Here is an 11,649-nt window from a genome sequence, read left to right on the forward strand (position 1 = left end):
AGATGAACGGACACCAGGACACAGCCAAGTGGGAGGGTAAGGTTTACCTTTTAAGTTACCGTAAGTGCAGTTACACCTTCTCCCTGCTTCCCCTGTGAAGTGAAGAACTAGTCTTTTCCACAAAAGCTCTCATTCTGAGAACTGTCTTCTTTAAAATATTTGGAGATTCTTTTTTAAGGTTCTTTCACTTTTAAGTCTTTCCCCATCTCTACATCCCATAACAAGTGTTAAAATTATCCAATAGCCTATTGTTACAGAACATACTCTACAAAAGCTGAGGTTTCCCAGGGTTTGGATCCCAGAACTCTGCTACCAGATAATCCTAAAGCCTTCCTTCCATAACTGACTCTTCTGCCAATTCCCAGCTGCGGGCAAATTCGGCTTCTCACACCAGGTAACTTTCTAACGCTGCCTACGAACACTCTGCTGCCAGTAAAAGAACTCTCAGACAGGAAGCAAACAAAGCCCCTAGTGAGGGTTGCCTCCTTCAAACAATCAAGATGCCATCGCCAAGCAAATATTTAAACCTACTGCAGAACTTCTGAAGACATCTTACAAACAATATAGTTTCTATAGATGCATACTATTTGCTCTGGAATAGTGATTTCCAATGGAGGGAACAAAGGACCACATGACCCAAGCAATTTTTTAAAACTGCACATAACCGTCCCGCTTCACGTGAGGATTCGGGCAAGCCCGACTTACAGGTCTAAGTGTAACAGAATGACAGCACCTCTAGGAGTAGGGTGAAAAGCAGCGAGGTAGACTTTTAGTGAAAGAGAGTGATGTAATAGGCCCCATCGCCCACTTACCTCCCACCACAGGACAATCATCTCAGATCGAGAACAAACACTTTGGGAAACAGAGGTTGTTTATGTTTTTATGGTTTTCTGGTGGAAATAATGCCCTGAGTCATGTGAAGTTGTGGCTGCAAAATTGAACAGGGGACCAGACATTTTCACATTCAGGACACAAATACTCAGCCCCCGGGTGGCCACCATATCTGCTCTCCCCTTTGCCTGTTCACCCCAAAAGCTGCAGGACTCTCCTGCTTGCAATGACACCCACCACTTCTCACAAATTCCTGCCAAGTTCACGTCAGCAGCTGGTGGTGTCAAAGTCACCATTTGTACTGCCCTGAAGTCCCTTCATTACTTTATATCCCTTCTATTTCCTCTGTTGTCTTCCTAGCTACTCTTGCATTCAGAAGCTGGTTACCACACTAACATTGCCTCTATAATCAGTCCAGGATACAGGAAGTAGAGATTCAACTGTAACCAGTCCCAGAATACTTGTCATGCCACTGTAGTTTCCCAACAAAATACTCTGGCATCCCTCATCTCACCCAAAGAACCACCGAACTACTTAGAGGTTGTAAAATTAGAGGACTTTCTCTACTGGAAAACACTGTGGCTTGTGGTAGAGTTGTGATTTCAGTTTTTGCAACTAGTTACAGGCAAAAAGACATGTTCCGCAAATTTTCTTCTAGCGTTTGGAATTAAAACTTTTATTAGATACAGAGCCAGCGGACTAACCGTAACCTATGAACATATGGTCATATTATCAAATAATGCTCATGTCTGCCTTACAGACACGTAAGAACTTTAATTACACCTGCATCCTGTAGGCCTTTAGAATTGGATGTGAAGCATCCTGTGAGATAAAAAAAAAACCTCCTATCCAGTCACAGAACACCTTACAGACAACATCACATTAATGCCACTGAATACATTAGTATAGTCCATGTATGGTTAAGTTACATCTCCAACTTCTTAGAGCTGGAAAGGAGATGTCTAGAAAAGCTTGAAAAGCCCAATTACCAAAACAGCTCAAAAGTTAAAGCAGACTCCTGCACCTCCCAGAGTGGAGGGTGCAGGGGTCATTGACCACCAACCTGTCCTCCCCCAGGACGTGGCATGTGGGGAAGCAGGCAGGAGTGGGTGGCTGGGATTCGGAGGCGGAGAGGTGATGAAAGCAAGAGTGGAACTGCTCTGGTCCTAGAACAACAGAGCTGTAAAAAGCTCGGCTTCAATTCAACCCGCTCCCTCTCCCACGTTCCATCCCACCTACGTGACAAACAGAGCACAGTCAGGCACTTTCTGCCCATGACGGTGACTACTAGCAGGAAAGGGACCAGGATAAAAGCATGTCCTATAAAAGATCAGTCTGATTTTAAAGACTATGTTATAAACAATGAAGAGCACTGTCAGAGTGGGACACTTGTGAGGCGCTCAAATAGGGAGGAGGAGGTTGAGGATCCATTTCCAACACTTCCATGTCTTTTATCGCTCCTATTTCTGACCTTTCCTTTACCACTTTTTGTAGCACTGCCATCACTGGCAGGTAAAGGGGCAGCAATGTGTCTTGGCCGTTTGGCTGATGGGGCTACATTTCCCAGCACTGGAATGAAAAGGCACTGGAGGAGGATCAGCTGGAAGATGTGAACCGCGGTCCTGGCCTGTGCCAAACACTAACCAGGTGACCCTGGGTTAGGCTCTTATTCTCTCTGGGCTTCCGGCTGTTTACTTATAAAAGAAGGTTTTGTCATTCCACAAATATATCCAATATGAAATGTAATGTGAAAGTCAAACATAATGACATCTCACCTGCTTGCCTCAGGGAACTGTACAAGCACTGAACACTATGTGAATGTAAACACAGAGTTAAGAAAACTGTTGAGGTAAAGCGCTAAACTGAATTGGAGATAATGTTTTATGGATTTTCTTGGCTTTCTTTTTTAATTGCAACACTGAATTAATAGTTATTAGCTATACTCCACACCACCACCCCTGCGAATAAATAAAGTAGGTAAGTACTGCCTGGATGCCTGTTATTGCCCAATGCTAAGCAGGGTGAGGGGTATAAAGGAGGCTGAACAAGGGAGTCTTCTCCAGTTACGAGCTAAGTGAGGAGACACATTGGAAACCACCCGGGAATGATACCAAGTCAGTACTCAAAGCCAAGACTACAGGCTACCGATCATAAACAATGCAGGAATACAAAGAGGATCTAGAAGTATTTGGAGTAAATGGGGAAGACTCTATGAAGGGGATGGGGCTCCAACTAGTTCTCAGGGCAATTCTCAGCTGTTTTAACTGAGGACTGGATAGGAAAAGGCTGGTGACTCCTGGTTTTTAATAAGGCACAGGTTACCCTAGGAGGCTAAGTCACATAATGATTGACTACCTGGCTGAGATCTGGTTGTGGTAAGTCTTTGACTTGACTCTAGTTGCTGGAGGGTCAAAACTGTAGGTTGACTGAAAGAGGGGGGAGAGAATATCCAAGAATTCAACAGAAGGAAAAATTCATGTATCAGGGATGAAAGCTCTTCATCAGAGCATCAGCAATCAGAATAGACACTTGAAACCAAAAACACACAGTTCCAGAAGCCGACAAAATGTGGAGGGTGGTGAGAGAAAGATAAATCAAAGACCATTCCAAGCCTTTGGGTATTCAAGACCGGAAGAATATCCCACTGAATAAGTGGAGATGCTGCAAGAAAAAAGATTATGAAATCAGCTTTAGACATGTTGAATCTGACATATGAGCTAAGAGTAGGTGTTCTCTAAGAAGCTCAAAATTCAAATCTGAAGCACAGATCTAGAGTACAGGCTTAAGATGCAACTGGACAAGACATGATAAATCTCCTAAAAGAAAACATAGGCAAAACACTATCTGACATAAATCTTAGCAAAGTTCTCCTAGGGCAATCTACCCAGGCAATGGAAATAAGAGGAAAAAATAAACAAATGGAATGTAATTAAACTCATAAGTTTCTTCACAGGAAAGGCAACCATAAGTAAAACAAAACAACAACATACGAATGGGAGAAATTATTTGCAAATGATACGAGTAACAAAGGATTAATTTTCAGAATATATAAACAGCTCTTACAACTTAATAACAAAAAAACAACTCAATCCAAAAACAGGCAGAAGACCTAAACAAGCATTTCTCCAACGAAGACACAAATGGCCAATAGGCACATGAAAAAATGCTCAATATCACTAATAAACAGAGAAATGCAAATCAAAACTACAATGAGGTATCAGCTCACACTAGTCAGAATGGCCATCGCTCACAAGTTTATGAATGATAAATGCTAGAGAGGCTGTAGAGTGAAGGGAACCCTCTTACATTGCTGGTGGGAATCCAGTTTGGTCTAGTCATTATGGAAAGCATGGAAATCCCTCAAAAACTAAAAGGACTTACCCTGTGACCCAGCAATCCCACTTCTGGGTATATAACTGGAAGGAACTCCAATGTGAAAAGATACCTGCACCCCAGTATTCATAGCACCACTGTATACAATAGCCGAGACATGGAGGCAAGCTAAATGTAGCAACAGATGACTGGATAAAGAAGTTGTGGTATATTTATACACTGGAATATTACTCTACCATGAAAAGGACAAAATAATACCATTTGCAGCAACATGGATGGAGCTAGAGATCGTCATTCTAAGTGAAAACAGCCAGAAACAGAAAAACACCAAATGATACCACTCATATGTGCAATCTAAAAAAAGAGAGAAAAGGACACTGTGAACTCATCTACAACACAGAAACAGACTTGCAGACTTAGTAAACAATCTTAAGGTTACCAGGGAAAGGGGATGGAAAGGGATAAATTTGGGAGTTTGAGATTTACAAATGTTAGCCACTATATATAAAACTAGATTTTAAATACTTTCTTCTGTATAGCACAGAAACCTATGTTCATTATCCAGCAATAACCTATAATGAAAAAGCCGATACAGCCACCAACTGAGGAAGCAAGAGAAGAAAGGAGAGTTAGTTATGCTGGGCTAGAGCCCGCTTCTAAAATCCTTGTCAGCCACTGATGCTGCCCCAAGTACACTGAGCCCTCCTCCCAGGGACAGGCTGACTTGACATGCGTCCTGCAAACCTGGGGCAGCAGAGGCCGTTCCGAGGTCTGGCCCTGGGGGAGATGGGAGCAAGTCCACCTGCTCCCCCTGGGGTAGCACCCCTCCCTGCAGCCCCTGCCTCCTGAATGCACTGCGCCTGCCTCTCAGGAACCCACTGACTTGAAAACAGGTGATCCACGAACCTGGGGCAGCGGCAGGGAGATGGGCAGCGACCTGGCAAGCTGGTCGATTTGCCCCCATCTCCCCCACAGCCTGTCCAGGGCTCGGCCTCTGCTGCTCCAGGCACGGTCCCCAGGTCAGTCTGCTCCCGGGAGGAGGGCGCGGTGTGGTCGAAGGCAGTGGCGGTTTATGGGGTCTGCCCATGGGAGCCCGTGGATTTGCTCCAACTCCCCAGCGCATGGCCTGAGCTTGGCCTCTGCTGCCCCAGTTTCGTGGAACTCAGGTTACAGGTCAGCCTGCTCCTGGAAGGCGTGTGCTGTGCTGTCAGGGAATGGCGGCGGCTGCGATGGCGGGATTGGGGCTGCCTTGTGAGAGCACGGGGGTTGCGACCATTTCCCGCTGCTGCTGCAGCCATCCCAGCACACTGATCACCGCGCCCACCTTCCAGGAGCAGACTGACCTGTAACCTGAGTCCCACGAACCTGGGGCTTTAGAGGCCGTCCCCAAGGTCAGACCGCGGGGAAGATGGGAGCAAACCCAGGGGCTCCCATGGGGCAGTCCCCATTCCATCCGAGGCCCCACGACTGCACCGCACCCGCCTCCCGGGTGCAGGCCATGGTCTGAGGGCCAGTAGGAGATGCCCTGGAGCCGTCCGGCGCCCTCCCACCTCCCGGGGCTCTACCTGCTCTCCTAAACCCGGGTATAAGCGGCGGCAAAAACGCGGGGTTCAGGAACTACTAATAGCGGGGTTACCACGAACCACAGCAGCGGCTGGGAACCGCCTCAGGGTCCTAACGGGACGCGCGGCCTGGACCTCACCTCTGCACCCCTCCCTGTGCGCCTTCCCAGCTGCACAGCCCAGGCGTCACCCGCCGGCTCCCCGAGCAGCGGGCCCCCACCAGCGCGCCCCCACCAGCGCCCCCTTGACCGCCCGGCAGCGGCAGCCGAGCCGAGGGCAAGCAGCGGCCCAGACCCCAGGCCGTGCTCCTCTTCCAGGAGCTGGTCCAGGAGCAACCGGCGCCCGCCAGCTTCCATGCCTTCTGGGCGGGTTCTGGTATCCGCGCGTCTGTCCGTCTGCGCGTGCGCGCACCTCCTCCTCCAGCCTGCAGTGCAAACTGCTCGGGTGGGTCTCCTGCTTTACCGGACCTGGCCACTGGTCCCGGGAGGAGCCAGGTGGGGCCCCTCCTGCTCGTCCCGCCGGGTCTCCATCCTCAGAGCCTTCACCCCGCCACCGACTGGGTCCTGGCACTGAACTAGAACCACGAATGCCCTGGGCCAGGCCACACCCCGCCAGCCCCACTTGCCCTGCTCACCTTCCCCTCCCTGTTACTACCCCCCCACCCCTGGCCAGGCCCAGTCTCCCACCAGACCTTGAAGACAGGGCTCCTTCTCCTCACACTTAGGTCCCTGCCCTGAGACTCCATCCTGCTAGGTCCTAACCTATGGCCCCTACACCCACAAGCTTACCCCTCATGCCTCACCACAGGACCCCCAACATCCTGAAATTTTCCCCCTCACCTCTCAGCCAGGTCAGTTCCACTCTGAGCGGGCCCCACACCCATCAACCTGTACCCCCTCACCATAGGATCCCCTTCACTCTGAGTGCACCCCTACCCTGTTCTGACTCCCTCATCCCTCACCCTGTGGTTTGGGCGGGGAAATCCGGGCTCCAGTAATGATGACTACCGCCACCAGTGGGGTATCCAGCCTAGTGTGCACCCTCATAGTTAATGTCTGATGCTACAGGGCGAGGCAGCCTGGGCTGAAGGCGGTTCCAATTCCCGCCCTGGCACCCTGATCCCCGCACCCTGTGCCTCAACTGACCCGATGGGTCAGGGTGATCCCAGGCTGCCAGCCACTGGCCTGTGGGCCTTGGGTGGTTGATGGTCCTGATGGTGATCTGGACCCCTTGGGTGGAGGCACTGGGCACGCGGACCTTTGGGGTGGGGTAGTTCAGAGGGTGCACTTGAGCCCAGGGGTAGACAGCAGATGGTGGGCTTTGTGCATGGGGCTGTGTGCGTGGCCTGGGCTCAGCCCAGGTGGGTGCAGGGACCTTGTTCATTCACACCAGGCCAGAGGGAAGAGGGACGGAAGCTTTTAAAGCATCAAAGTTAGGAAGCCAAGGCTGGAGAGCAAAGTAGGAAGGTGCACTGGCCAGGCCACCATGGATCCCGCCGCGACGCTGGTCCCTTGCATCAGGAGAGACTGGCAGTTGACTGGCCAATGAGACATCCCCTGCTGTGGTATAGTTTACAGGCAATTGAAGGGATTTTGACAGTTAATTTTAATCCAATAATTGTCACTTTCTCTGCGGGAGATCAGGTCCAAAGTCATGGTGAATCTGGCAGGGATCCTGCCTGAACTCCAGCCTGGGACAGTGGAGGACCCACCCAGGAATCATCCTCTTAGCTCTCACCAAAAGTCACTGTAATAGAGAAGAACAAATCTGACTCCATATTGGATCTGTTCCTTTTCCTTTAACCCTCTGCTGTGTTTTCTAGGCTTTGTCTTGCTAGCTCTGCACCTTTTGTAAAACAATGTTGCCTTTAGCCTGAAATAAACAGGAGAGCCTATTCTCAAAACTCTGACTTTTAAGGATATTAACACTTTTGCATTCCTATAAAGATAACAAGTTGCAGAATAGAAAAAGATTGTTTTGTTGCAGGTTTTACAGGAACACCATGATCTGACCCACGTGGATAGCTGCAAAGGATTCCAAGAACAAAAAAATCCTACACCAAGAAGTTTGCAACAACCAACCACAGCCCCTCCCCTTTTTAGTAGAAAAGGAGCCTGAAGTCTGGCTTGGGGAAGATGGTTCTCCAAGTTATTAGTCTGCCATTACCTTGGTCTGCAGCTGTCTACATAGACCAGGTCATAGTGCCTCTGTAAAACCTCTAACAAAACAAAAGTTATTTTCTATTCTGCAACTTGTCTTTATATAAGTGCAAAAGTGTTAATATCCTTAAAGATCAGAGCCTTGAAAATAGGCTCTCCTGTATATTTAAGGCTAAAGGCAACACTGTTTTACAAAAGGTGCAGAGCTAGTAAGACTAAGCCTAGAAAAGAGGGCACAGGGTTAAACCCAAAAGAACAGATCTTCTATGGATTCAGTTTTTTTCTTTTCTATTATAGTATATTTTATTTTTGTTTTAAGTTTATAAGAATAAAGTTTAGCCTTTTCCCATTTTAAATTGTGCAATTTTAAGGAGCATTAAGTGCATTCACAATGCTGTGAGACCAACACCACTGGTTTCAGACTATTTCCTTCCTCAAAGTAAAAGCTTGTATACAAAGCGCATCCCACATCCTACCTCCCCCAGCCCATGACAAGCCCTAATCCCCTTTGTCTCTCTATGTCTTTACCTATCCTGGAGGTTCCCTATCAATGAAATCATATAAAAGGTGGCTTTTTTTTTTTTTTGTCTGCCCACATATCTTAAGTAGGGACGGATAAATTTTTTGTTTGTTTTCACGTGAATTAGCATTTTTGTTTTTTGTGAGGAAAATCCAGATGGATTAAAAATGAGACGTACCAAATGAAGCCCTTTTAGTAACTCTGTGAATAATCTCGGGGTAGGCACTGCTGTTCTAAGTGTGAAACCAGAGCCAGAGGGGAAATGTTAAGCTCTTCTTGTGGCAAAATTAAACCAAAGAAAAGCAGAAAACAAAGGCCAAGAAAGACAGCTGGAAAGACAAACCACAGCCTGGAAAAAGCTTTCCTCTTGACCCAAGGTCCGAGAAAACCTTCACATCCCTGTGGTCCAAAAACCTCTTGAAGCCCAGTGTTCTGAAATGAAACAAAACACACACAGGCAGTTCTAACGAGAGGCAGTGCAGGTGGCCAGTGTGTGCTAGAGATGCTCGACCTCTCAGGTGAGGACACAGGCAGACGGACAGACTGCAGAGACAGCATTGGCCACCATCACACTGGCAGGTCTTTAGCCCGGTGACAACCAGCCCTGGTGACAACGTGAGCAGGCAGAAGCCCCAGGAGGTCCCCTGGAGGGAAGAGCAAATGGACGCTCCTATCCGGAAGAACAAGGTGCAGGATACATCAAAGTGCCACAGGTGCATCCCTTCCCTAGCAGTGCTGATCCTTAGAGAAGATCCCACCAAAGTTCTTGCACAATTTTCAAAGATAATTTTTCTTCAGTAACATGAATTCAAAATAATCAATATGTCATCAAGGGATTTTCAGAAGTGACCTGCCCTGGGCCCGAACAATACACACACATAAATACACACATATACAGATAAATATATACACACATACATACAGGAAAAGAGACAGACAGACTGAAACACAGAGAAGCAGGGGGAGACAGAGAAACAGAGAGAGAGACAAGACAGAGAGAGAGGCACTGAGAGACAGAGACAGAGAGAAGGAACACCGGAGCTGGTAATGAGTGGAACTCACGCACATTTTCATAAGTCAGTCTACATGTCAGAACCTGGTCCCAAAGTCCATCCACCCTCCAGGGAAGGGTGTGGGGATCACACAAGGGCGTGGGAACAGAAGGCAAAAAATAGGAAGCCATTGTGGGGCAGCCCACCACAGAGGCCGAGATGGGACACTGGGCCTGTATGTCAACATGACAGAATGACCTAGGAGGTTGTATGCCAGAGCAGACGATGTCAGAGTTGTATTTAATTTCAGCCTCACGACTGGGAGCTGGGAAGCAAGCAGCAAGGAAAGTGACTTTCTCCAGACCCCAGGGCAGACCCCGGCCTGTGTGGCATGTGCTCTGCGCTCCGCCAGCCCTCTGTGGGGTCCTTCCTTTGCTGAGTCTGTGCATGAGCTCCCTGTGATGTCAGCCCATGGGGGTGACAGATGCATTAGGTGTTTCTAGGTCTAGAGACAGGATGGCTTCTCTAGAAAGCAGGGGCCAGAATGATTCCCACTGTGCCAATTGGGGATTGGGGAGACCCTGAGAGGCACGTGGCTTGTCCAGGGTGATAGCACTGCTGAGTGGGGGGAGCCAGGTCTGAACCCAGCTGTGTCTTCAGAGCTGTTGGGCTGGCTGCATCCAGGGCTCCCCAGGGCTATGGGGGGGTGCTGAGCTGACGTCACTGTGTGTGGACATGGCAGGGAGTGAGAAATGAGAGATCGGCAGCCCAGAAAGGCCCTTGGGGAGCTTTGTGTCAGGAGGAAGCTTGGATAAGTGGACCCCAGGAAGTGACCTCACTTCCCTGGCAATAGAGCCCAACAGAACTTGGAACCAAAGTCACCAGGCACCCACTCTGTAGAGAAGTCCCTACTCAGCTCACTTGGTTGGAGACAGAGGCATGTTCTCCTGCATCCCAATATCCCGAGGCCGCAGCCCCCGGAAAGCCCGCAGCGAGGGGCTGTACCAACGCTGCTGGCGCTGGGTCAGGTCTCACCCAAGGCGCCTCTGGCCTTTTGGCCAGAGAGACCCAAAGGTAACACAGGGAGACCCAGGGCAGGCCCGCCCAGGCTGGGCCACCATTCAGATCCCACCCGGGTAGCCCCACGGCCCCTTCCTGGCTGGTGGAGGTGGAGCAGTCATGTTGGGGATGGGTTTCTGCCCCAAGCAAGAGCAGGTCAGTGGCCTGGGTGGCCGGTCACATCCACAGCCGAGGTCAAAGCTGGCTGGCTGGGATGTAGAGAGCCGGGGAAGGGTCCTGCTGCCCGAGGTGGAGCCCATGCTCTCTGGGTATGTCTTTTCCCTCCCGGGTGTCTGAGCTGAAAAAGGTCCCAGTCTGATCTGTCAGCAGAGGGTCGAGTGGACAGAATCAGGAGTGTACCTGGCTGGGCAGGGCTCTGAGACTTCCAGGCCGGGTCAGCTGCTGGTCACTGTCATTGCAGAGCCAGATACCACATATTGAACAGAAGCTGATGAATAAGAACACCAACGCCCCCTCCCCAAGGGAAGGGCTGGTGTGCCACTCTTCTGAGGGCCAGCGCAGGCTCCAGGTGGGTCTGGATATGGAGGGATCCCCACCCCCATGGCCCAGAAATCACTGGGGCAGGCCTCTGACCCAGACATCACCCAGGGCTCTTCCCAGGGTCCTGCCTGTAGCTGATGGGTAGCTCAGCACACCCGGCTCTGACATGGAGCACCGTGCCCACCACGCTGCAAGTCAGGTGGAGGACCAGGAGCCCCCGAAGCAGAGCCCGAAGGTCAGAAAGGCAGGGCTGGTTCATGTGTGTAGGTGAGGGAGGGGCGAGGGCTGGGCCACACAGGGAGGTGTCCCCAGAGGCTACTGTTGGGACCAGAGCAAAGAGTGGCCTCAGACCACCTGTCTGGAAAAGTTCAGTCACAGAACACATCCTGTGGGCACTTTCTGGGTGGGAGCTGTCTGGAAACTCTGGGAAGGTTTCTGTCCTTGAATAGGCACATGGAAAGGGAGGCAGGTGGGTAAATTTTTCCTCTCTCACAGCATGAGCTCTTCCACAGGACTTAAAACTCTCTCCACATCCAATAGTTACAGAGGAGGCAGGGGCAGGGGAAGATGTCAGAGACAAAAAAAAAAGGACGATCTGGATCCCGCAGGAAAACCCGAGCTCCCTCCTGCCGCTCCTGCAGCTCCTCCTGAACCTGCATCTGCACCTGGACTGCTGGCCAACGGAGAACCAG

Source organism: Camelus bactrianus, chromosome X, assembly GCF_048773025.1.
Source record: "Camelus bactrianus isolate YW-2024 breed Bactrian camel chromosome X, ASM4877302v1, whole genome shotgun sequence".
Lineage (NCBI taxonomy): Eukaryota > Metazoa > Chordata > Mammalia > Artiodactyla > Camelidae > Camelus > Camelus bactrianus.